Source organism: Vombatus ursinus, unplaced genomic scaffold, assembly GCF_900497805.2.
Source record: "Vombatus ursinus unplaced genomic scaffold, bare-nosed wombat genome assembly UNPS02000749.1, whole genome shotgun sequence".
Lineage (NCBI taxonomy): Eukaryota > Metazoa > Chordata > Mammalia > Diprotodontia > Vombatidae > Vombatus > Vombatus ursinus.
The window spans coordinates 20,566,029-20,593,925 of record NW_020940527.1 but is presented as its reverse complement, the minus strand read 5'-3'; the positions used below and the strand labels follow the sequence as shown (position 1 = coordinate 20,593,925).

Here is a 27,897-nt window from a genome sequence, read left to right as displayed (position 1 = left end):
CAGAGAAAATCTAGATCTCAAACTATAAAACATCAGAATGGCAAAATATCAATTGTGCTTCATAGTTTAGAAGTCAAGCAGATGTAGGTTTTAAACTTGTCTCTGCCTCTTTACCACTAATATGACAATGAAGAAATTACATAACCTCTCTGAGCTTCAGTTTCCTCATCTGTAAAATGAAGTGCTTGAATGGATGACCTGTAAGGTCCTTTCTAACTCAAAATCTCTGAGCCTGTAAGTCTAGAGAAAGAACTTTCAAATCAGAAAAAAAAAAACATCAAATTCAGATCTACGAATGAGGGTTACCTAGAAAATATTCTTTCTCCAAATCCTAAATTATCTACCATTCCATGAAATCTTACTAAGGTGTTTGTGACATATCTATATATTTAAAATTCATATTTGAAATGAGCTCAAATAGGGCAGATTAGATCTAGGAAGAGATGGAATCATTTAGTTTTCTGAGTAAAGTAAGAGACGAGGTCACCTCCTGAGAGGAAGAGGAATAGGGTAGATCTGGAGAGTTGAGGGGAAAAAAGGAGAAACTAAGAAGTCACCCATCAATTGGCGAATGGCTAAACAAATTATGGTATATGAATGTAATGGAATACTATTATGCTGTAAGAAATGTTGGACTGGACTGTTACAGAGTGAAGTAAGCAAAACTAGGAGGAGAATAATTCATATGATAACAGATTGTAAAAACAAAGTACCTTACAAAACTTAAGGGATCTGATCAATGCAATGACCAACAACAGTGTGAGGTTACCAGTGATGAAGCTTGCTAGTCACCTCCTGACAAAGCAATGATTCAAGATGCATAATGGCTAATGTGGACATTTGTTTTACTTAGGCATGCATATTCATTACAGGAGTTTTATTTTTCTTTTTCAATTGGGGGAGAAAAATGAGAGGGAAAGAAAATAATTTTTTTTAAATTAAAAATATTTTGAGGGAAAAAAACTCATATTTGAATGCTTTAGATCTCTATATATACTTTCTCTATTTTGTAACTCTTGAGTAAACCTGTTACAAGTGACTCAAAAGTTTTAATATTTTTAAATATATTTTCATTCAATAAAAAAAGAAGACTCAGTGAGGCTTCTCAACTTTTTGGTTTGCATTAACTCTGTGGCTATATTCACTTTAAATTTTTTATGTTTCATCTAGTCAACATAACCTTGGTCTCTGAAAGATTTTTTTCAGTGTTTTACTATAGAACAAAAGGGGTGGTAATTTTGTCAATTAATTTTACATACTTCTTTAAATGATCATTTTACTAGAAATAGAGAAATGGATCTCGAATTTACTTGGCGTAAAGAACTCCCAGATAAAGAAACTCTACCAGTGCAGATCTGCACATGTGCTGGTATTTATAGTCTCAAAGAGCTGCTTCCAGTACAAAGAGGTTATGTGACTTGTCCAAGGTCATAAAGCTAGTACATATCAGAGGCAGGACTTGAACCTGGGTTTCCTGATTAGGAGGCCAGCTCTCTATCTACTCTGCCACAGGTGTCTCTTACTGCCTTTATTATTATTTTAACATAGCAGCCAGGAATAATCTTTCATAACAGAGTGAAAAGTGTGATTTACGTTAAAGGAATTAAGGATCTCAAGCAAAGTCTGAAAACATCTAGAAGGCAGGGATTCTTCCCAATGTTCTCAGAACCATTCCATCCATAAAGCTGGTGCCCATAATTGAATACAATACTTCAAACTGAAGCAGGATTCTAAGGAGGCAAGGCTGGCAGCTGCCCAAAACCTCAGATGCATGCCTTTTAAAATTAAGCCCATCTATTTATGTGAACTGATGCAAAAGCAAGCAAGCAAAACCAGGAACACAACACACACAGTAACTACAAAACAGAAGTCAACAAAACAATCAAAACTAGAGGATCTGAACATATAATGGCTAGGCTTGGCCCCAAAGAAGAGATACGAGAAGGCACCTCTCTCACCATTTTTGCAGAAACGGGAGACCACAGGTATGAACGGTACATATAATATCAGATATTTTAAGATATGTTGGAAGGTTCTGTGGGACTTTTAAAAAACAACTTTTTTATTCTTCATTAATAAGGAATGGCACTCTAGGAGATGCACTGGGAAATATAGGGGATGTAAAACAAAATATACTGATAAAACTTTACTTAAAATGAAGTAAGCCAACCTTTACAGGTTTATGGCCCGCTACTCTCCTTTACACACACTCTATTCATCACATGTATCTATTTCCTGTTCCCTCACAAAGAATTCCATTTTCTATTTCTATACCTCTGCAGCAACTATCACCAGCCCTGTGAACGTACCACCTCCCTCACTTCTGCCTTGTAGAATCCTTAACTTAGTTCAAGAATCCGTTGAAGTGCCTTCTCCTACATTAAGACCTGGACTGATTCAACTTATAGACAAGATAACTGGGTTTCCAAGACATTAAGTGACTTGACCATAGTTACGGTTAAGAAGAAGAGCTAGAACTTGAACATAGGTACTCTGATTGTAGGTGGCACAGTGGATAGAGCACTAGGCCTGGAGTCAGGAGTATCTGAGTTCAAATGTGGCCTCAGACACCTCCTAGCTATGTGACCTTGGGCAAGTCACTCAACCCTGTTTGCCTCAGTTTCCTCATTTGTAAAATGAGCTACAGAAAGGAAATGGCAAACCACTCTAGTATCTTTCTTCCAAATGGGGTCACAAAGAATCTGACATGGCTGAAATGACTCAAAAACCATTTCAGTGACTTTGTCAAGAAAACCCCAAATGGGGTCATGAAGAGTCAGACACAACTAAGCAACAACAGTTCTGATTCTAACTTGAACATTTTTTCCTATTATATCATTTGCATTTGTAGTTTTAGAATTTTTTTTTGTGCCCATATTGTTACAAATTCTCTTCTGAGCTATTTTTTTTCCTATGAATTTCTGGGGCATGTCCTACAACAGTTTTATGTTCCCATTTAAGGGGCTAGCCTTGATAGTCAGCTCTAAATCTATATTTTACCTTCTCTTCACTTATATGGCCACTGACCTAGTTTGGGCCTCAGCACCTCTTGTCTGGATGATTACAATAATTTCTTAATTAGTCTCCCTGCTTCTGGCTTAGACCTTCTCCAATCCAAGTTCCACATAGAAGCCAAAATAATTTTCCAAAAGTATAGGTCTGATCATGTCACTCTCTTACTCAAAAATGTTCAAAATCTCCCTATTGCCTCTAGGATAAGACATTACCTCCAGTGACTAGCATTTAAAGCCTTCCACAAACTGGCTCCAACCTACCTTTCTAGATGCATTCTGTTTTACTCCTCATCATGCATGCTAAAATCAAGTCAAATTGTATTAACTATTCCATCATCTATTTTCATGCTTTTACACAGGCTGCCCCACAACCCTTAAAACCATTCCTACAAAACTCAGGTGTTCTCCTCTGTGGAGTCCTCCCTGTACCCCCCCACCCCCCCCAGGTGTTAATGCTGCCTCCCTCTTCAAATTGTAGGCCACTTAATTATCTGTGCATGCTATATATTCCCTCTCCCTCACCCCCAGGGCAAGGACCATTTTCTTCTTTTCTTTTTGTCACCAGCACCTAGCAGAGTAGGCTGTACATGGTAGGTACTATTAATAAATGTTTGGTGAACTGAATTATTCTTTTTCTGTGAATTATTAAAAAAAAAAGATGCTCTGATGGGTCTGAGTTTGGACTTGATGAAGCTATAGCCCTTTTTAAAAGAAGGAAATGTCTCAAAATCCACGATGATAACTAGAAAAAAAATTTTAGCCTAATATTTTTTTTCACATTGTAACAGGTAGGTTTTTTGATCAGAAGAAAGGAGATGCCTCTTTTTCAGTAAAATAGCCACAACATTTCTTGCTACCTATTCTCCACCTGTATTTCAAGGCTTTTTCTTCCCCCTCTACCTGTGGAAGAAAAAGCAGTAAAAATTTTTAATCCTTAGGAAATCACCTGTTAAGCCAGGGTAGGCAACTTGATGCCTTCTTTCTGATTTGTCACTAGAGAGATTAAACACTGTAAGAAAACTGCAAACAAATGAAAGCCTGTAATGGCTTAAAGAAAAACTGATCAGATATCAGAACCATGAAGATACTTCAATAAGTTTTCACTCTACGTACGAGATTCTTGTTGAGTTGAAGGAAACGTTTTGCTCAATTCTGGGGAAAACCTAGGTTAGGATAAGAACCAATAAAAATGGAGAATGAATAAGAAATTATAACTGTTTCTTTTAATTTTATACTCAAAACTTTTTTTTTTAAGTTTTCAGGCAATTGGAGTTAAGTGACTTGCCCAGAGTCACACAGCTAGTAAGTGTCAAGTGTTTGGTCTGAGGCTGGATTTGAACTCAGGTCCTCCTGACTTCAGGGCCAGTACTCTATCCACTGCGCCACCCAGCCGCCCCTATACTCAAACTTCTAAAAGCTATGAGTGATACTATTTCTTGCTCATTTGTTTTATTTTTAATATTTACTGATGCCTTTTGTTTTTATTTTATTGATATTTCCCTCATACTCCCAGAGAGTCATACCTTATAAAGAATAAAAAAGAAAAAAAGTTCACTAAAATAAACCAACACAGTGAAAGCCTGAGGTTGTACTCAGTTTCTCACAGGCTGGTTGTTTACTTCACTTCTTACAAATCAGTCCATCAGTCAACAAGCATTGGCTAAGCATTCACTGCGTGTCAGGCACTATGTTAAGCACTGAGGATACAAAGAAAGGCAAAAACAAACAAGCAAACAAAAAAAACAGTTTCTGCCCTCAAGAAGCTCACATTCTTTCTAAGAGAGCAGACAACATATTAACAACTAAGTACAAAGAAGCTCTATTTAGGTTAAACTGGAGGTTGTTGTTTGTCCTTCCTTCTCGAAGAAGACCATGACATCAGGAAGGTGATGCCATGACATGCAAGTGAATTGGATTTAAATGACGGAGGGCTGTGCAAAGTCACCAGTCTCACTTTCAGTAGCAACATATAGATCAGGACAACTGGAGATAGCCCTGGATGCAGTAATCTCAGAAAGAAGGCACTGGCATTAAAGAAGACCTGAAAAGGTTTCTTGCAGAAGGTGGGATTTTACCTGAGATTCCTTCCCATGCTTCTTTGTAGTCATCATTTCTTATAGCACAGTAATATTTCATGATAATCACGTATCACAGCCAGTTTAGCCATTACCTATTCAATCGGCATCTACTTTGTTTGCAATTCTTTACTACAGTACAGTGGCATTCCTACAATACTCTTCCTCCCCCCTATTCTACCAAACTCCTAAGCTTAGTGTTTTGAATATTAGTTTTACTGTGTATCTTACATGAAGGGAAAAGTTGTAACTGAGTTCATACTCTTATTTTAACAATTTACTCTCGTTGAGTCATTTGGTGAAATATGGTTTTCCATGAACAACCATTATCTTCTTTCACCAAGTCAAGTATTTTGGAAACTGCAAGGGGGATGTGTATGGCAAGTATAACACCTACCCTAGATGGAAGGAAAAAAAAAGCTATGGTCTTATAAAAAAGCAATCTACGTTTCTAAGCATTTTGAACTATTCCTACTTGCTTTCTCTCATGTACAACTGCTCCAGTAGATTAGGTACTGACCTATTTTATAGCTAATTGGACTGATGAAATATGTAAAAGGTTTTATGAGATATGAGGTGCTAAAAACAAGTCATTTTTACTTTTCTATTACTGGTCTTGGAAGTAACAAGAAACATTATAAGTAATTCCTCTTTCAACTCAAGATACTGTGTCAGCACAAATGTGTCTTGATTTTAAAACTGTAATACAACAAATTTACTCTGAGATTTCAATATGACCTATCAAATAAATTTAAGATGCATTAAAATGGCATTCACAAGCCATGAGTCTGTTAAACTGTGGCTGTGATTCTACTTTTATAAGCATTTTTGGGATCATAAAAGTTTAACTCCTCATAAACTACCTCTATACAAAGATGATTTTGTAGCATTTTGTATCAACAGCATAACTTATGCGGATGAGAGTAAGTACACATGTCTAAATTGCACTTGATAAAAAAGTTATATGAAAAAGGATACTTGATAGTCATGAAAATATACAATTTAAAAAATGCACAGTGACCAATAACATAAATATATAATGGAAAGATAAAGGCTAATAGTTCATGTCCACTGATATTTTATTTTAGATTTGCAAAAGTCACAATAGAAATACTGGAGTGAAGAATTACATCTTGGCTATCCACTGTCATTCAAAAAAAAATGAATGTTCTAGGGATACACTGATATAACAGCATTTAATTTTAAATATCTTTTCTAAACATTTTGCACTTCCTTATTTAAAACTGACTATATCTAAGCTCCAGCCCTATATTTCCAGCGGCTTATTTGACATTTCTGCCTAGAAGAACCACTGACATCTCAAACTTAACCTGTCCAAAACTTAACACCTTAACCATAAAACTTAATACCCAAACTTAATATATTCCCTTAAAAATCGGTTCTTCCTCTTGATTTTCTCATTCTAGTCAATGACATGACCATTCTTCTAATCACACTGGCTCAAAACCTTAGTAAAGGAGGACTGTCTCACGGTATTCCCTCTCTCTAATGCAACACCCCCAATACCTAATCAGCTGCCCCGTCTATTCCACCTTCTGTCACTCATTTCCTGTTCTTTCATTCCTATTGCTACTATGCTAGTTCAGTATCTAATTACTTTCCACCCACACTAATAGCCTTATGGCTCTGCTTCTCCTAGGTCCAGTCTCTCTCTTCACTCCAATCCATTCTAAAAATCAATGCTAGATTCATCTTCTGAAAACACAGCTCTAGTCATGACACTATGTGCTTCAAAACCCTTCAATGACTCCTCGCTGAAAATGATTCAGGCTATCTGAGGCCTATGAGAACTAACCCCAATGTAATCAGCCAGTATTCTAATGTTTCATTCAAAGTGCATTACTCTATTCCCAAACATGCTCCTGAGTATCTTATCTCTACAGCTTTCTTAATGGAATTCCCTCTGCTTCCCCATACTAAGTTACTTGAGAGAAGGGTTGCTGTCCCATTCATCATCTATCATTCCTCACTATGTCAGAATCACAGGGTCTTGATGTTGGAGGGGACCTCAGCAGTCATCCAATACAACCCATCCCTGAATAGTAATCCTTTCTACTACATTTCAAGAATAGGAGTTAGTAGTACAACATACATTCCTAAATGAATAAATGCACAAAGCAAAATGAACAAGGGGCTTAACACAAGGAGGTAATCTAGACTTTGTAAGTACAATGAGATTTGGAGGAATGAGATTTGTGAACAAAAATGGCTCTAGAAAGGACATTATTTAAAAGAGAGAGAGAGAATGTGGAAAAGATATGTGCATGTCTGCTTGCTTTTTTGGCTTGTTTTTTTTTTTTCCTCCAAGGGGTAAGAAGTCCTGGTGACATTACACATTTACACAGCGAACTGCAACTTAGGGCAGCTAGGTGGTACAGTGGATAGAGTGCTGGGCCTGAAGTCACAAAGATTCATCTTCCCAAGTTCAAATACAGCCTTAAAAACTTATTAGCTGGGTGACCCTGGGCAAGTCACTTAGTCTTGTTTGCCTTAGGTCCTCACTTGTAAAATGAGATAGAGAAGGAAATGTCAAACCACTCCAGTATCTTTCCTATAAATGGGGTCACCAAGAATCTGATGTGACTGAAAAGACAACAACAATAACAACCAAAATCCAAGAAACAGAAGCATGGTGGAAAGCATCTGGGCAATGATCAAACGCAGAAAAAGAAGTAATTTTTGCCATCAATATTACAAACCATTTAGACTGGAAGAGGAAATAGATGTGGAGTTTAGAAAACAAATTGGAAGCCTGGTAGAGAGGCATGATATAGTAATAATGGGAGACTTTAACTATCTGGATATTTGTCAAAAGCAGAGAAGCTAATAATTTCCTGATTTGCCAAAATTATAATTTCACCCTTCAAAAAAATGTAAAGACCATGACAGGAAAATCCCATTCTGCATCTAATTTTTAATAACAGGAAGGAAAAGGTTGCTAGGGGAGAAATGAAGGGAGTTACCACTCCAGTCTTAGAGCTTGTGACAGATGAATAGAAGGTTTGGCATTATCTGAAACATATGGAGATTTTGGGAGAAAGTTTCAGTGAAAGACTAGGAATGAGTCCAAGGGCTAATATTTATAAGGAGAGAGTCAGCTTAGAAGGAGGGGGAAGACCTTAAAAATGACATTCTGACAAAAATGGCATACAAACAAAAAATTCGAATGAGAAAGAAAAGGAAAATTTTCTAAAGAGACCAATGTGATACAGCAATCAATGTCGACTTCAGAGAGATAAGTAAAAAAGAAAGAAGCAAAGACAGGTACTAAAGGATAAATAGAAAAGCGTGGCATAATAAGAACAGTGTCAAGAATATTAAAGTTGGTTGAATTGAAGCTGGCAGGAAAGCTAAAGCCAACAAAAAGAGAGGGGGGTTAGCTATATTGGGGAGAAGATCCAAAAAGGGACAGGAAAGACAGCTGCTCAGCCTGGAAAGGATGACAATATGGATGACAGATAGAAAACTGAAATGCTCAATTCTTATTTTGCTTCTATATCCTCTGCCATGAAGAATTATTTTTGGACTGGAAAAAGTAGCTCAAAAATGGTCAACAGGGAGCTGCTACCAAGATAAGACAGATAGATAGTAAGAAAGCAAGTAGCTGCACTTGGAGCTCAAGTCCCCTAGACCTACAAACCACAATGAAGGAAAGAATCGGTGGATGTGACTGCTGAGTCACTGTCAGTGGTAACTGAAAGAACATTAAAAAAAAAATTGGACAGTTATTAGGACCAAAGGACAAAAGTTGTCCCAATTTTCAAAAATAAAAAAGGAGAGTTAAGAATGGAATTTGACAGTTATAGGTTAGTGAATTTGACTTCGACTGTTGGCAAAATTCTAGAGTAGTTTATTAAAGAAGTGGTTACTGAAATCTAGAACAGCAGTTATCACAAAGGGCTAGGATGACTTCATCAAGAAAAAGTCATGGCAGACTTTTTTTTTTGGCCTATCATACTAAAATAGTAGATCAGAGGAACACTATAGACATAATCTACTTAGATTTTTCACATATTTTGATAAAGGATCTCATACTATTCTTGTGAAGAAAATGAAGAGATATGGACTAGATGATGGCACAAGACTGATTTGGAAATGGCTAAATAATCAGATCCAAAGAACAGTTGTTAATAGTTCAGTATCAATTTGGGAGGAGGTCTCCAGTGGAATACTCTGCTACTTACATTCTTATCAACAGAGATAGTATCCTTATCAAATCTGCTGATAAATACAAATCTGGGAAGGATGGATAACAAAGACAGGAGTCACATACATCTAAACAAGGTAAAACTTTGAGGCTTATCTAATAAGGTGAAATTTAATGAGGGTAAGTGTCAAGTCTTACACTTTTGTTTCAAAAAACTGACTTCACAAGTACAAGATGAGAGATACCAATTTAGATGTTTGTTTGAAACAACTGAGGGTCTTGGAAATTAAATTGGAGATGAGTCAAGTGTGTGACATGGCAGTCAAAAAAGCTAATACGATGTTGGGCTTCATTAAGAGAAATATAAATTCCAGGAATAAAAAAGTGGCAAGTTTGGCTCTACTCTGCCCTGATTAGACCACAACGGAAGTATCTGATTATACATCTTAGGCCTCATATTTTAGGAAGGACACTGATAAACTGGAGAACATCCAAAGGAGGGCCACTAGGATGGTGAAAGGGCTTTGAGTCCATGACATTAGGATTGAAGAAACTGACGATGCTTAGCTAGGAAAAGAAAAGATTGAAGGGCGACATAATAGGTGCCTCTGAGTATCTGAAGAATTGTCATATGGAAAAATTAATCTATTTGGTCCTAGAAGCCAGACCTAGGAGCAGTGGATGAAAGTTACAAAGAGTTAAATTTGGGCCTGACATAAGGGAAAAAAATCCTAATCACTGGAGTTATCTGAAAGTAGAATGGTCAGGCTCAGCAGTTGGTGGGTTCCCCCTTATGGGATTATCTTCACTTCTCAAGAATACTGTCGAGGGAATTCTTTACAAGTCAAAGGTCAAACTACATGGCAGTCAAAGTGCCAAATCAAAAGGTACATATATTAAGGTCTCTAGTGGTTCACCCCTCCTCTGAAGAAGAAATCACAGACTAAGGAATGAAATTTCTCCCCCTAGGGTTCAGATGAGTACATGGAGGACTAAAACCCTCCAAATTCAAAGGGAAAATATGGTACTATGGTCTGATACAGAAGTCTTTTGATTGGAGTCTTACTTAAGGCTTGCCTTAATGTAAGGCCTAGAGGGCCATGCCCTCAGAAAAGCACCAAAAGAAGCCAGGAACTTCCTGTGATAAGAGAAGTTTGCGTTTTTTTTTAGTAGATTAGAAGGGTCCAACTCAAGACCCCATTGGAATTTTCTTGGCAAAGATACTGGAGTGATTTGCCATTTCCTTCTCCAGCTCATTTTATAGATGAGGAAACTGAGACAAACAGGGTTAAGAGGGTTAAGCCCAGAGTCACACAGCTGTCTGAGGTCACATTTGAACTCAGGATTTCCTGACTCCAGGCCCCGAACTTTTATCCACTGTGCCACCTACCTCCCTAAGAGAGGTTGAGTGAATGAAATAGCAATAAGCTCATTGGGAGCTCTCTTGGTGGAACAATAAGTCTAGCTCAAGCCTTTCTTTGCCTAACTGATAGGTTTTAGTGCCATATGACCAAAAAGCCAGCCTCAACCTCGACAATAACCATGTCTTTAATCATGGTTCATCAATGGCCTGAGAGGAATGCTGAGGGTTAAAGAGCCCCCTTTCCCCTTTCTGCCACCTCCATATTTACACCCTAAATACCCAGTTGCAGAGTTTTCTGTTTTCATCAATAAGGGTTAGAGATTCTGCTGCTACTACTTCAAATTCCCACTCCTGCTCTCATTATCTCTGCTTGGCCATTTGTCACTCTTCCTTTTTTTCTTCCTGTTAATTTTCAATTCTTTTCCTTGTCATTTCTCTTGAGTCTCTGCGTATGTGCAGAGCAACTTGATTTTTATAGGTTTCTTCTGGCTGTGAGAAAGCACTCTTTCCTTTGTGGACAGTCACAGTGCATCACATCTTTAGCTTGTGTTTCCCCCTTCTAGGTTTAGCTTTGTTCTGGATGCTTAAGGTTATTAGACATTTGACCTATTGAATATAAGATCACTGAAGCCTGATAAAAGAAATCCAAAGCATGTAATCTCAATTCAAAATTCATAGTATTTTGAATTGCAATAAATGTTTTAAGTCATAATAATTCACTCGTGTACATTTGGTCTATATTTGTTAAGACTTTAAATGAAACCATTTTATTTCAGACAAAGAAAATGATTATTAGCATACAGTATTAATTTTCTAAGACAGAAAACTGGAATTGTCTTCAAGTTTCACTATTTAAAAACAAACTAAACCAAATCCCTACTTCTAGCGAAGCACCAGCAGGAGGAACTATATCCTTTAAAAAGCTAGAGGGCTTTGAAAAAATGAAGACTGGAATGAAAATGATTTCCTAACTATAACCGTTCATATTTCAATGATATAATTTCATCTCTTACCTATGATGGAACAATTAATACTCACACTAAAATATTCATTATTTTTATTATAAGTTGTGCTGCCATGAACAATAAGAGTGCTTATTTTTTTCTTTCTCTTAAAAAAAAAAACTATTTCCAAAGGATAGACTCAAGAAGTTTTCTCGGTACACTGGGGATTTGCTCTTTTTCTCAACAATGTGCATGTGAAATACAAAAGTACAAGAGATACATGAATAAGATGTACTCTGAAGTCACTCTTAAAAGCTGTAATTACTTAGTGGCTACATAAGTTATTAAATTTTAAATTCTTCTGACAATGGATATTTTGACATTAACTGTTCATATCCAATTATGGATTATGAATCAAAACCAAATTCGCATCATGCACATGAAGTTCCTCTGGCAATTTAAAAGTAGTACTGTACCAGCTGAAAAACACTGAGAAATTGCAATCTAAGATTCTATAGGGCCAAAATGGATCTGGAAGGGCAGTATGGCAGCTTCCAAATATCTTAGATTCAGAGTCAGAAGCACTGAGTCCCAGTCGTGCTTCAGGCACCTAACAGCTGGCTGATCATAGAGCAAATCATAACCTCTTGGAGCCTCAGTTATATTATATCCAAAATATTATATTGTTGTATTATATCCAAAAGCAAAAAGTCTATTTCTTTCTTCTCCCTTTGGAAACAATTTTTAATTACTCATGCAACAATTCGGTATCCAATCCAGAACATTCAGAAACGCAGAGTCAGTATTAAATATTACTATATAGCCGGAAGTCTACAATCTTGATTTAAAACTACAGGAACGAGAATTACAGATCTCTATCTTCAGCTCAACATCCCTGTCCTCACATAAATCCAACAATAGTAAGGGGAACAAGTTTCACAGATTTTCCTTGAAAAGACAAATCTAGCAGCATTTCTTCCTAATACAAAATGGTTCAACAACCGTCTATTTTCTTTCCAAAGTTGTTTCTTTTACAAATATACCTTGATTTTTTTTAAATACAGAAAAATCTCTATATTATTGGATTGGAATTTTCAGTTTTGAATACCAACATAGGTTCAACTTTCTCCTTCTTAGGTAGCTAGTTGGTACAGCAAAAAAGAAGCACTGGACTTGGAGTCAGGAAGACCTGAGTTAGAATCCTGACTCAGCCCCTCACTAGCTACATGACCTTGGGTAAGTCATGTGACCCCTTTGTCTCAGTTTTCTTCCTTATCTATAAAATGGGGTAGTACCTACCTCACAGGGTTTTGTGACGATGAGATAATATATGTAAAGCACATTGCAAACTTTATAGCACCCTATAAATACTAGCTAGTAATACTACTTCTTCTTGCCTCTCCACAGCTGCTATTTCTACAGTGTTTGCAGATGATGTCTATAAACAACACTTTTAAGAGAGACTATTGGGGTTAAACACATATACAGTCAATACTCAACTTTCATGGGGGTTAGATTCCTAGAAGATGTGTGAAAGTCAAAAACACTAATGCTGATACATTGAACAAATGGGAAATAGGAGGTTAGATTCCAGTGACACCAAAAACTTTAAATCTTTCACTGGAGATTGCTGAAAATACACTTTTCTGCATACAATTCTTTATAACAAAACATTAATTCAGATGATAATTCAGATTAATTCAGACACTTCTCTAATCTCCCTTTCAACTCTATGGCTGAACACTTCTTTCTAACATGAAAAGCAAATGCCTCCAAACTCTGACCTCCTAACATCCCACCCAGCAAGGCACTCCATGGGCACAAAGTGGCTGGAGCGCAGTGCTGTTCTGGGGCAAGGTGAGACAAACGCTGGGGAGAGTGCAGGGGTGACATCTCATTTACCCACAAACCTAGCCACTTTTCTTTCCATTTTTTCAATTCCCTCACCAGGCACCTGAGAGGTTCCTTAATACTTTCTGGAGTGTATTCATGAACACTTTTACAAAGTCTTTCCTCCTTTTTTGAGGATATAAACTTGCTGCATCATGCCTCTCATTTTTTTTTCTCTACTGCTCATAGCCCAAATTGCAAGTGAGCATGCCAAGAGGAAAGTGAAAATGAAGTTACTAATAATATAAAGTGAATACCTGAAGTCACAAAATGGACTGATTGTATTCCCAAATGAAGCCACCTTCTTGTATTGTCTTCATTTAAAAAAAAAATCTTTCCCACACAATATCAACAGGGAATAAACCATAATCTGGACCTGTGATTTCACTGATGTGGCTGTTCTCTTCAAACTATCTAGGCCTTCTTTACCTGTGTGACTTTTTTCAATGTCCTCTCATAAATGCATCACAGGGGTGTCATCCAACATGCTGGAGGCCTCAGTTTCTCTAGAGAGCACAAATTCTTTATCCTCCAGTACTTAAACAAATGTAAATATTCTCACTCAAGATAGACTCAGCATCACAACTCATAAGCCGTAATCAATCTTCATGAAAACTGTTAGTCAGCTAAGTCACTGGTCTGGCTCCAATTATAAAGAGAATCAAAGCAAATAATCTCAGGACAGATGGAGTCCAGAACTAATTGTACTCAAATTTAAGACACCATACTAGAAGTTATAAACTTGGCTACTTTGGAGACCTAATGCAAAAACAACTTATTTCACTGAGGTATTATAATAATCTGTTCTAGAAATTGTAGGATGAAGTTAAGATTAATATTAACAAGAAAAACACCCCACTCTTATGTAATCAAAACTGAATATTCAATTTTAAAGATTATATGTCCTTAAAGCAAATTCAAGACTCTTGAAAGGTTCCCTTGAATGTAAAACACTCACTGCAGACATGTTTAAAGACAATTTAAAAATACTGTCTAACACATTCACTTGGATCTGTGTAACTAAAAGAGCAGCAAAATGTTGTCAGGATTGTGATTCAATTCTAATTCTGGAACTACTTTTGAAACCATGGGCACATCAATTTATGGGAAGATATTGATTAAAATTAAAAAAAAAAAAAGGCAAAGAGGCACCAATGGATTTCAGAGTACATTATTGGCCCTAACAGCCACTTTCACGAGATCATAGATTAACTTGAATATTTGAGTTTATTAATACTACTGTAGTCAGACAGTCAACAAACATTTAATGAGTGCCTACTATATGTCAAGCACTACACTAAGCACCCGGGACACAAATAAATTAAAAAGACAGTTCAGATCTTGAGGAGTTCAAAGTCTAATGGGGAAGACACCATGAAAACAACCATGTGCAAACAAGATATCTACAGGATAAATGAGATAAGCAATAGAGGGAAGGCTATTAAAGGGTATTGGGAAAGGCTTCTTGCAGAAAGTTAGCTGGGACTTGAAAGAAGACAGGAGGTGGAGATAAAGAGGGAGAGAATTTCAGGTATGTGGGATAACTAGTGAAAATACCTGTAGCATTTTAGTACTGTTAATCACTTTCTCCATTTGGAAACTCTCCTCACTAAATTTTCATGACACTGATCTCTCCTGTTTCTCTCCCTACCTGCCTTGCTTGTTGCTTCTCCATCTTTTTGACTAAATATCCCTGCAGGTCACACCCACTAACTGTGAGTGCCCAGGTTCTGTTCTGGGTTTCTCCTCTCTTTTCCTATACTATTTTGCTTGATAATCTCATCAGGCCTCACAGGTTCAATTATCATGTCTATATAGATGATTCCCATATCTTTATATTTAGCCCTAATCTCTCTCCTGAATTCTAGTCTTGCTATACCAGCCATGCTATACCATGTCTTTTGGACATCTTGAATTGGATGTCCTATAGGCATCTCAAACCAACATGGTCAAAACAAACTCATAATCTTTCCCCTTAAAGCCCCGCCCCCAATCTTCCCTTCTTCATTTCCCTATTACTGTCAAAGGGATGCCATCCTTTCAATCACCCATATTCACAGCCTCCGTGTCACCGTCAATTCCTCACCTTTGGTCACCTCAATCTGTCTTCAAATCCTTTTGCCTATACCTTCCTATGAGCTCCTGCATCTATCCCTTCTCTCTGTTCAAAGAGCCAAAACCCTGAACGAAGGATGAACTGGAGGGGGTGACACTTGAGATAGAAACCAGTCAGGTTATCGCAGGAGTCTGGGTGAGATGTGATAAGGAGCTGATGCTGATATTTGAGTTCTCAAGATTTTTTTTTGACATTATTTCCATCAAGGACTCTAACTAAGATCAGACCTAAGATCTTTGAGAACTGGAGAAGTAATTAACTGCATTTGGATATGTTTCAATCTCAAGGCAAAATTCTTGAAGATTTTCATTCAACAATTACTGAAGACAACATGCATTATGCAAAGCACTGTGTTAGATGAGTATGAAGTTAAAATAAGGACTGCACTTACAAAATGGTTTAAGGTTTTAAAAACACCTTTCAAAGACGGTTTCATTTGATTGCATTCTATAAATCATATACAAGTATGATTTGTCCCTACTCTTCAAGGATTACCTGAATCATCCTATTTAGTTGCACCTTCCCCTCCCTTTTTTTTCCTTTTTCATTTATAACAAGACTGTCAAGATTGATATGATTTAACTCTTCCAGCAGTATGTCTACTTGGTCACTGGACTAGGATTTCAACATTTAGAATACCAATAGTTTCTAGATGGTCTTAAAAAATGTGATTCTAATACCTGCTGGGAACAGAAAAGAAAGGAGGAGAGGGAAAGGAAAGGAATAAGCATTTACATAGCACCTACTATGTATAAGGCACTGTATTAAGTGGGTTTGTGTTTTTTTTATAAATATTATCTCATGTGATCCTTAAAACAATCCTGTGAGGTATTTATCTCCATTTTAAGTTGAGGAAACTGAGGAAAATCAAGGTTAAGTGACTTGTATAAGGCCACACAGATAGTGCCTGAGGCTGGATTTCTACTCCAGTCTTCCTGACTCAAGGCCCAGTGCTCTATTCACTACTCCACCTCACTTCCTAACTTTTTTTTTTTTTGCCACTCTGTCACTGTCAGTGCAAAAAAGGAAAGCCTTACAAGACTGGAATGCATTTTGTACTTTCCTTTGTTTCACAGACTGCCATAGTCACAGTGACCCAAAACAAAAATCATCACCAAGTGGCTTGCCTACTCTTGATGAACCTCTTTATACTTAATAGGGCTGGTCTCTGGAAAGCAGATTTACTTGACAAAACACTACAGGAGAACTAAAATATATTACAAGATCAGGGTTTCTAACAAGATCAAACTCTCTTTCAGCAAAGTAATTAATATGACCCATGAAAAGAGGAGCGACAATCAGATAGAGTATTTTTAAATGTGTTTATGACTATAGTGTATTAGCAGTGTGGATCTTTGCAGCACAGAGTTTATTAAGTCATTCCCAAAATATAGGAAAGAAAATTACTCCAATTTCAGTATTCACATACTTTGAGACATAGATTTCAATAAACAGTGCAAACAATGACATTCACCCTTAAGATTTCTTCCAGTGTACTCTAATACTATCAACTAACTTCTCACACTACCATATGCCCCCACTCTGAGAAACTATTCCATGAGATCTTTGAGGAAGAGCAAATTACTCTGAAAAAAGTATACATAACTTCCTTAAACACCAAGCTCTTTTTTTTTCTTTCTACCCATAACACTTTCAACTAATTGATCACAGGATTTGAAATTTGAAGGGTTATTAGAGATTCAATTCAACAAACATTTATGCTATTTTGTGAAAGGTACTGCTAGACGCTGGAAACACAGACAAAAATAATAGCCCTTTCCTTCAAGAAGCATACATTCTACTGGTGGGAGGACTGAGCAGATAAATTCTACAAATAAATGCTAGGCAATGTGAGGAGAGTCAGAAGTGAGGAGGGTTAAAGATAGAGGATAAGATACAAATTTATGAATCTCTACAACTGGTTCTAACATATCTTTCCAAATTTATTTCACAATAGTCCCTTACATGAATTGAATTTTACATTCCAGGCAAACTAGACTACTAAACTGTTTCCAGGTTTGTGTGGCTGTTTTCTTCCCTAGTACATCTAAGTAGAGCACCTCCCTCCAATAAAATTCCTTCTCATCTCTATCGATTGATATTCTATTCTCTTTAATTCAGGTGCTAGCAACTGAAAATGTTCATAAAATCTCTCCGCTGCCCCCAGCACAGTCAGTCAGTCAACCAGATAACTGTGCTTACCATTAAGGATGCAAACAACCAACAAGATACATACAGCATAAAGTAAGAAGTAATTTCAGAGGCAAGCACTAGGATTAAAGAGGACTGAGAAAAGCTTCTTGCGGAAGGTAAGGCTTTAGCTGAACCTTGAAGGGAAGCTAAGGAAGCAGAGATGAAGAGGGTGAGATTTTGGGGGGGGGGCATTGCAGAGCCAATGAAAATGCTTTGTAGTCAAGAGACGGAGTCTCCTGAGCAAGGAATATCAAGGAGGCCAGGGTGACTGGATAAAAGAGTACAAGGATAGGAGTAAGTGTAAGAATCCTGGAAAAGTAGGAAGGGATCAGTTTAAGAAAGACTTTGAAAGCCAAACTGAGGATATTATATTTGATCCTAAAGGTAACAAGGAATCCCTAAACTGTGTGTGTGTATGACAGAGAGAGACAGAGATGGACAGACACAGAGATTGAGAGACTTGTGGTTTTCTCGTACCATACGTTTTTATGGATATATCTTGTCCTTCACCCCAGTCTAGTGTGTAGGCCCTTTTAGAGCAAGGGCTGCACAATTTCTCCAGATTTTTATGCCTCCAATGTGTAGCTAGTCCTTTGTACACAGGAGGCATTTAAAGGTTAAGCAGAAAAATTCCCTCATTTCTGCTCTTTGGAAGAAAAATAAATTGACCATAATTCTCCATCTAATAAATTTGGAACTATGCCCCAAAAGTTACTAAACTTTTCTTATCTACAAGAGATAAAAGGAAAAAGGTCCTACATGTACAAAATATTTAGAGCAGCTCTTGTTTGTAGTAGGTTGTAGTTTGTAATGTCAGGGTGTATTCATCAATAGGGGAGTATTATGTGAATGGAAAGGAACACCATACTGTGCCATAAATTAAAGGGACTGTTTGAGAGAAACAGGGTGAGATTTCAATGAACTCATGCAAAGTGAAGAGAGCAGAACCAGGAGAACATTTGTAAAATAACAAAAACATTGTAAGACAAAAAACTCTGATAGACTTAAGAACTCTGATCAATGCAATAATAATGTAATGATGAGCCACAATTCCAAAAGATTGATGAAGAACGCTCCCCTCGACCTGGCAAAAGTGATGGATTCAAGATAAAGAATGTAGCACATATTATTACATGGCCAGTGTAGGAATTTGTTTTATTGTTTATTCATATTTCTTACAAGGGATTTTAATTTTTCTTTTCTAATGAGAGAGAAAATACTTATTATTTGAAAAAAGGGAAAATTTAAAAGAAAAAACCAAATCTTTATCTCTAATCCTAATCTCTCTTTTTTGGGGGGAGGAGGGGGGAGGTGAGGCAACTGGGGGTTAACTGACTTGCCCAGAATCACAAAGCTAGTGAGTATCGTATCTGAAGCTGGCTTTGAACTCAGGGTCCTCTTGACTCCAGGGCCAGTGCTCTATCCACTTCACCACTTAGCTACCCCCTAATCTCTTTCTTGAGCTTCTCTTTTCCTATCTCCTTCATCTTGTAAGTATCATAAGCATTCTGTTATTCATTATGGCTCAAAAACTCAAAAGTAATCTTTGACTGTACCTTCTTCATATGCAGACACTAAGTAAGTCTCTGTGCTAGTTGCTGCGGAGAGAGAATACAAAAGTTAAGTAAGACAGAGACATTTACATTAAGTTTATAATCTAGAAGAGAAGAAAAAGCATGTACACACGTAACCATAATCATACCTATAAAAACTAGTTAATCTTTCTAGGCCTCAGTTTCTTCATCTGAAAAAATGAGAGTTGCACTAGAAGATCTCTAAGGTACCTTTAGTTTTAGATCTATGATCCTAAATTAACTAAATGAATGACAAACTCAAAATCCTACTTTTTAAAATAGGAAGAAAATTTTGAAGTAGGAAGAAAAATCTATAAAGCTTAATGGAAAACAGCACTTGAACTAAACCTTGAAGGATATGTAAAACTCCAACAGGCAGAGAATTGGGGGGTAGGGGTGGGTTGGGAAGATGGCATTCCACAGATTGAGGGAGGCTTGAGCACCCAGGTAGAAAAGAAAATAGGTTTGCAGAACAGTGAGTAGTCTAGTTGGCTGGAACACTGGGTATGTGAAAGAGAAATAGTTGGCAATAATGCTGGGAAAAGTAAATTTTAGTTATGTTATAAAGGGATTCGAATGCCAAACTGAAGACTTTAGACTTAAAATATAAAAGGCAAGACTATCACCACCCTAATGTAGGCCCTCCACACCTGATTTATTATAATTGTTTCTTTACTGATCTCTGATTCCCATCTCTCCCTTTTCCAATTCATCTTGTATACCAAGTTAATCTTCCTTAAACACAGCTTTCATCCCATTACATCACTACTCAAAACCCTATTAACTCTCATCATTTCATGCTGGCTCCTGGCTAAAATCCAAACTCCTTCACGTATCCATAGATAATCTGAATCCAATATATCTTTCCAACCTCTTCTTTTACTACTCCCTCAACTGCCCTATAGGAAACATCCTGTCCTGCCAGATTAATCTATCACCTGTCCCACACCCCACATATTCCAGGCTCTGTGTCTTTGCTCATATCATTAAGTAGATAAAAATATATTGAATAAATAAGCTTCCTGAATTAAGAAAATGAAAATGTTCATTACAACTTAGAGGTAATTAACTATTTCTTTTGATACTAACAATCTTCCCAAGGTTCTTTACGTAATCTTTGAAGGGAGAGAAGATGAACTTACATCATTTGAATCACTATCATAACTTTGCTCTTCTCTTACCATTCATCCTCTAAGCTCAGTATGTATATGGACAATTTTATTTCACTTTTATATGCTGCTTACACAAATTATAGCGTCTGAAATTGCTCAGATATTTGAAATGTACAATTTAGTCAAAAGAGCAGTGGATGTAGAGACATAGGTTTGAATCTCTCTCTGCCATTTACTACCCAAGTGAACCTGGAAGGTGATGTTACCCGCTGAGACCTCCATTTCCTCCTCCGTCAAATGAAGAATTTGGACTACATGACGTCAGATTCTTTCTAGCTCTAAATCTTATGATTCAAAAATATAACTTACTAGCATTTACATGAAAGCAAGTTTCTGGGTAATACAAAAATTACAGCAAAACAATTTGCCATTTTCTGGCCAAGTCTCCTTTTAATGGCATAACAATGTCAAGAAGTCATGAAATTTCCTTTACTTTTACCTTAAACCGACCCCTTCTCAATCATGTAATTAAGATTCTATGACAATTTCTAGATGAACCAAGGGATCACTACGCTTTAACACCACCAACTTTTAGTGTTTTTTAACTTCTCACCTAAACAAAGACAATCTGGTGTGTTTTCATTTCTAGCACTCTGGATTGTCAAGGTTTAAGCGTCTCCAAGTGTTATCAGCCAGAGTTACTAAATCTGGAACCCAACTCTCATACTATATGCCAGAATAGCTTAATTAAGAAACCACTATACTGTAAGATTAAAATTCTAATGCTTGTCCCAGACTGGCCTTGCATTTCAGTATAATTAAGCTTTGCTTTGGTGCTTTGTATAGAAGGGTTTCAGTCAGAATCTAGGAATCTTCTAGATTTCATCACCGCTTATTCCTAAACTGTCCTCACAATTTTTTAGACTTGTCTTTTTGCTTGTATTTTGAACAGCTTCTTGACTGATTAATTTGCATCTCTGATTCTGCTCGTCTATATATCTAAAATACCTATGATAGTCATGTATTCTGTCAATAAAATACTTATTTTCAAAACAAAAAATTAAGATATTTGTGAAGAGTTTAGAAGCACTCAGGAATCAATGTTTAGAATATTCTCAAGAAGGGGAAAGCTTCTGAAGAAATTGGAACAATTACAAATTGTACTTTTAACCACCCTTCTTCCAATGAAAAAAAAAGTTGCCTAAAATAGCAACTACTGGTCCCATACATCTATTTTTTTCTTCTTTATAAAATCTTAATACAATTGGAGGGAAAAAGTTGTATGTATTTTAAGAGGTAATACTTGCTCAGTAAGTAGCAATTTCTGATCCCGAGAGGCAACTGGTGACTCAGTGGATAGAGAGCTGGTCCTGGAATCTGGAAGACTCGCTGTGTGACCCTGGGCAAGTCACTTAATCTCGATTTTCCTCAATATCCTGAACAGCAAAGCAGGATAATAATTGCACTTTACTTCTAAGGGTTGTTGTGAAGATCAAATGAAATACTTGTTTAAAAAAAAAAAAGGAAAAAAAAGGTGCTTGCCACAATGCCTAGAATACAGTCTATAAAAATACTTATTTCCTTTTTCTTCCTTTCTGGCCACCCCATGACAAAGTAATTTCTCAATTATATTTCTAACAATGTATCTGTTACTTGTATTTTTATAGAAATAGCTAGGTAGTGCAGTGATTAGAGCACTGGACCTGGAATCAGAAGGGTCTGAGTTCAAATTTAGACTCAGTCTTAAACTAGACATGTGACTCTGGGAAAGTCTTATAATCTTTGCTTGCCTCAGTTTCAATTGTAAAACGGAGAAAATAACAGCACCTACCTCTCAGGGTTGTTATGATAAAATGAGATATTTGTAAAAAGCACTTTGCAAACCTTAAAATGTTATATAAATGCTACTACTATTATTATTATTACTTGTATTTGTATGAAAAGGAAGAGTTCTAAAAGTAAACTCTTTCAGATTTCTAAATACAAAAGAAATAACATTATATATTATATAATTAATTATATGATATTCAGCATAATGCACCAAAGCTTTTTTAATTCACAGTGTAGGTGAATTATTACCATAGAGCCCAATCATTAAATTAAAGCAATTGTCTCTATGGGGAAATGTATTTAGTTGAACCTTGAAACACCAAGAGCACAGTTCTCTTTGTTACAGCCCTGGCAGCAGAAATAGGGAATTCCCCATTTCCAAGTCATTGGTAATGGCTTCCAGGCCTGTAGCAAGGATTCCAGTTGGCTGGGGACATAGTGGAAGGGAGTGACAGGACTTAATCTTCCTCTTATGCCCCTCATAGCTTTCCCCAGGCAGATGCTGATGAGACAAGGTTTTGTTTTTTTGTTTTTTGTTTTTTCTGGGGGGAGGAGGAAGAAGAGGAGTGGGGAAAGCAGAGGGTGGAAAGAAAATAACAATAAAGATAAAAAAGATAAAAGGAAAGAAGTCTCAGGAAGAAGCCTCCCTTTCCCCTAATCACTGTCAAAGACAGAGGCAGAAATCAACAGTGGGGAGAGAGGAGTAATGGTCTATGTTCCTTTTCCTTCCTTCATGCTACTGATAATGACAAAGGTTAGGGCTTAAGAAATATCTGGACTTATGGAGTTTACCCCCCCCCCTTTCCCCTCACAGTTGTATTAGTCTAATTATTGGGTGATGATATGGTGTCAAGAAGAAACTTTCACTCCCCTTCTCCCAAATGAAACCTCTGAAGACAAAAGTGCTGAGAAATTCAATTCAACTCAAGCTTAAGCATCTACACTAGTCTTTGCATGTTACACAAATGCTGCAAAAATCAAGGTATACATCTTCACACACACACATTCTCTCTCTCTCCTCTCTCTCTCTCTTCTCTCTCTCTCTTTCATATTACCCAATCCAGTTGTGGCAGTTCCAGATTATGGCTCACTCTCTCTCGTTTCTGAAGGAATTCAGTAAATAGCTCATAGTATTTCTCTGTATCACAACCCTGTAGACTGAGAAGTCTACCATCTGCACAGGAAGTCTTCCACTTCCTGACACTGCCTCAGGCGAGAGGACTTCAGTGGATGTGCTAGCACCCTCAGCCTTCCATCTCCTGCTTGGTGCAGCATGTTCCCTGAGGAAAGGCTGCCTGGGGCTAGGCTGGGCATCTTCCATTTGCCCTAAAGCAACCATTTCCCTCTGTACCAGCACAAGGCATCTTTCACCTCCTGCTGCCAGTCCAATTTCCCAACTGAGATACTGAAAACCTCCAGCACAAAGAAAGGCAACATCCCTTTGACTTCAGGTGGCCCATCTGCTGCTGTACCTGTCCCCTGAGGGTTGAGGAGAGGTTCCTTGCATTCAATATTCTCATACCTGGTCATACCCTTCACACCCTGGTGACTCTGAACTCCTGTAGATCATCACCCAAACTCCACTCCACAACCCCTACCACCTGATTTTTCATTCCCATCCCCCTGAATCCTACCACCCTAAACTTTCCTCCTAACTCCATCCAGCCCTTTCATTGTGCTTTTGGTTGAATGGAAGGTGTATGTGCCCATGGCAAACAACTCCAGAAAAAAAACTGAGACCACTGGTCATGAACTCCCTCTTCTCCCCTCTTCCTCATCTCCTATCACTCAGGTGCCTTCTGTCACTTTCTTCTCTTTCACTCCCATTTCACATTGACCTTTTTTTTTTTAAGTCATTTTCTGTCATCTCAACTCTTCAAGATGCCATTTGGGGTCTCCTTGGCAGAGATACTGGAGTAGTTTGCCATTTCACTCTCCAGTTCATTTTACAGATACAGAAACTAAGGCAAATAGGGTTAACTGACTTGCCCAGGGTCACACAGCTGGTAAGTGTCAAGTGTCTGAGGCTGGATTTGAACTCAGGAAAATGAATCTTCTTGTCTCCAGGCCTGGTGCTCTATCCACTGAGCAATCTAGCTGCCCTAATACAGTGGCCTTACTCTTTACTGGAGGCTCTATTTGTTCAAGTGATGCCATTCCACCCCGTCTCCTCGAATAGATTTCCCCCTCTGTTATCCCCACTTATTTTCAATCTCTCCCTCTCTACTGACTCATTTCCTATTGCCTACAAACATGCTCATCTCTCCCTCAGCCTGAAAAAGCCCTCACTTGACCATGCCTGCTACTGCCCGGTATCTCTTGTGCCTTTTGTAGCTAACCTCTTCAAAAAGGCCATCTAAAATAGGTGTCTCCACTTTTTCTCCCTTTACTCTTGTCTTAACCCCTTACAATCCTGCTTCTGACCTTATCATTCTACCAAAACTGCTCTCTCTAAAGTTGCTAATAATCTCTTAGTCACTAAATCCAACGGCCTTTTTTCAATTCTCATTCTCCTTGACCTCTCCGCAGCCTTTAACACTGCTGATCACTTTCTCCTCCTTGCCACTCTCTTCTAAGTTTTCAGGACATCACTCTCTCCTGGTTTTCCTCCTACCTATCTGACAACTCCTTCTGTTTCCTTTGCTGAATTCTCTTCCAGATTATGCCATCTAACTTTAGGTGTCTCTCAGGATTCTGTTTGGGGCCTTCTTCTCTCTTCTGTCTATGCTACTTCACTTAGTGATATCATCAGCTCCCATGATTTTAATTACCATCTTTATGTTGATGATTCCCAAATCTACCTTTCCCGTCCAAATCTCTCTGTATTCCATTCTCACATCTCCAAATGCCTTTCAGACATCGCAAACTGCACGTGCAGTTGACATCTTAAACTCTATGTCCAAAAAAACCTCATTATCTTTTCCCTTAAATGCCCCCCCCAACCACCAGCTTCCCTTCTACTGAAAAAGGCAACACTATCCTCCCAGTCTCTCAGATTCACAACCTAGGATTCATCCTGGATTTCTCACTATCTCTCACCCCCCACATCTAAGCTGTTGCCCAGGCCTGCTGACTTCACCTCTGCAACATCTCTTAGATATGCCCTGAATATCTCTTCTGCCACTGCCACTACTCCAGTGCAGGCCCTCATCACCTCAATTAATGCAATAGCCTATAGGTGGGTCTGCCTGCCCCAAGTCTCTCCCTACTCCAATCTATTCTTTATTCAGCCACTAAAGCTATTTTCCTAAAACACAGGTCCAATCATGTCACCCACCTACTCCATAAACTCCAGTGCCTTCCTTTTGTCTCCAGAAGCAAATGCAAAATTCTCTGTTTGGCATTTAAAGCCCTTAATAACCTAGCCTTCGCCTACTTCTCCAGTCTTCTTACACCTTACTCCCAAACTCTTCAATCAAGTGACACCAGCTTCCTGGTTGTTCCAAAAACAAGAACCTCCGATAGGGGGCAGAGCCAAGATGGCGGAGGTAAAAGCAGTGACTTGCTTGAGCTCTCCCCCAAACCCCTCCAAATACCTATAAAAAATGGCTCTAAACAAATTTTAAAGTGGCAGAACCCACAAAAAGACAGAGTGAAACAAATTTCCAGCCCAAGACAACCTGGATGGTTGATTGGAAAGGTTTATCAAGCCGGGTGAGGAGAGAAGCACAGTTTGGTGTGGGGTGCAGTGATCCTGCAGCAGGCCTCAGAAGACTGAATCTCGGGCAGCTGTGGTGGTTTCCAGATTTCTCAACCCAGGAACGCCAAAGACAACTTAGAAGGTCAGCGGGAAAAGTCTGTGTCTGTGGTGAGAGAGAGCAGTGGTCTCAGCCCCAATTCCCCAGTGCGGGCCAGGATGGTGGCTGTTTCCTGAGCTTTGGGCCCACAGACTGAGGGGGAATCAAGTGGCTGATCAGAGGGGGATTGCAGGGATCTCTCTGCTGGTGCAGGATTCTCTTGCTTTGCCCTGCTTGGATCTGGGTCACAGTTCTGGGTGGCGGTCCTGGGGCAAGGAGGAGCGCTGGTGTGGTGGAGCTTGTAGTGGCTGTGAAGAAGAAACCCTCCTCATAGTTCCAAGACAGAATAGAGTGCTCATAGACCAGAGCACAGGCCAGGAAAGGAGCAAACACCTCACCCTTGATCACAGCACCTTGGAAGAACTGAAAATGTACAGGTCCCTAGAAGTGTCTCTGAAAATAGCAGCACAAAACTCCTGAAGCTTGAAACAGTGCATTCTCCACACTGGAAACAGACTCCTACCTTAACAAAGAGTTTATAACTCAAGTAATTGGCCCAGATCATGAGCAAGGTGTGCAAAAAGGGTCAAACTATATTATCTTACTTTGAAGATAAAGAAGATCAAAACATACAACCAGAAGAAGACAACGAAGCCAAAGCTCCTACATCCAAAGCCTCCAAGAAAAATATAAATTGGTCCCAGGCCATGGAAGAGCTCAAAAAGGATTTTGAGCAGCAAGTAAGAGTAGAGGAAAAACTGAGAGAGATGCTAAAGGAGACCCAAAATAAAATACTGAAGAAAATAACACCTTAAAAAATAGCCTAACCCAAATGGCAAAAGATTGGCAAAAAAGCCAATGAAGAGAAGAATGCCCTAAAAAGCAAAATTGGCCAAATGGAAAAGGAAGTCCAAAAGCTTACTAAAGAAAATACTTCCTTAAAAATTAGAATAGAGAAATTGGAAACTAGGGACAATTTGAAAAATCAAGGCACTGTAACACTAATCCAAAGGAATGAAAAAATAGAAGAGAATGTGAAATATTTCACTGGAAAAACAACTCTCCTAGAAAATAGATCCAGGAGAGAGAATTTAAAAATTATTGGACTATCTGAAAGCCATGATCAAAAAAAGAGCCTAGACATCATCTTTCAAGAAATTATCAAGGAAAACTGCCCTGATATTTTAGAACCAGAAGGCAAAATAGAAATTGAAAGAATCCACCAATCACCTCCTGAAAGAGATCCCAAAGGAAAACTCCTAGGAATGTTGTAGCCAAATTCCAGAATTTCCAGGTCAAGGAGACGATATTGCAAGCAGCCAGAAGGAAACAATTCAAGTACTGTAGAAACACAATCAGGATAACACAAGATTTAGCAGCTTCTACATTAAGGGTCCAGAGGTCATGGAGTATGATACGGAGGACAAAGGAGTTAGGACTACAACCTAGAATCACCTACCCAGCAAAACTGAGTGTAATCCTTCAGGGTCAAAAATGGTCATTCAATGAAATAGGGGACTTTCAAATATAAGACTCAAGTGAAACATGGAAGAGTAAACAGGAAAGAGAAATCATAAGAGACTTATTAAGGTTGAACTGTTTACATTCCTTCATGGAAAGATGATATGTGTAACTCATGACTCCTTTGTCAGTATTAGGGTAGTGGGAGGGAAAAAAAATTTTATGTATGTACAGATAGATAGAGGGCACAGGGGGTGAGCTGAAAATGAAGGGGTGATATCTGAAAAATAAAATTAAGGGGCGAGAGAGGATTATACTGGGAGAAGGAGAAAGGGAGAAGTAGAATGAGGTAAAATATCTCACATGAAACAGACAAGAAAAGGCTTTTGCAGCGGAGGGGAAATGGGGGAAGGTGAAAGG

At 38.0% G+C, this 27,897-nt stretch overlaps 1 protein-coding gene across 4 annotated transcripts in view; it reads right to left on the bottom strand.

The window, feature by feature from the left end:
* MAPK8 (mitogen-activated protein kinase 8) overlaps positions 1–27,897 on the bottom strand; it is a 128,282-nt gene that overhangs the window by 88,086 nt on the left and 12,299 nt on the right. Inside the window, exon 1 of one of the 4 annotated variants that reach the window (XM_027858169.1) lies at positions 21,753–21,773. The exons of the other annotated variants lie outside the window; for them this stretch is intronic. The gene's annotated coding sequence lies outside the window, so the exon portion shown is untranslated. Of the gene's footprint in view, positions 1–21,752; positions 21,774–27,897 lie in introns of those variants that run through there. 4 annotated transcript variants of the gene reach the window in all.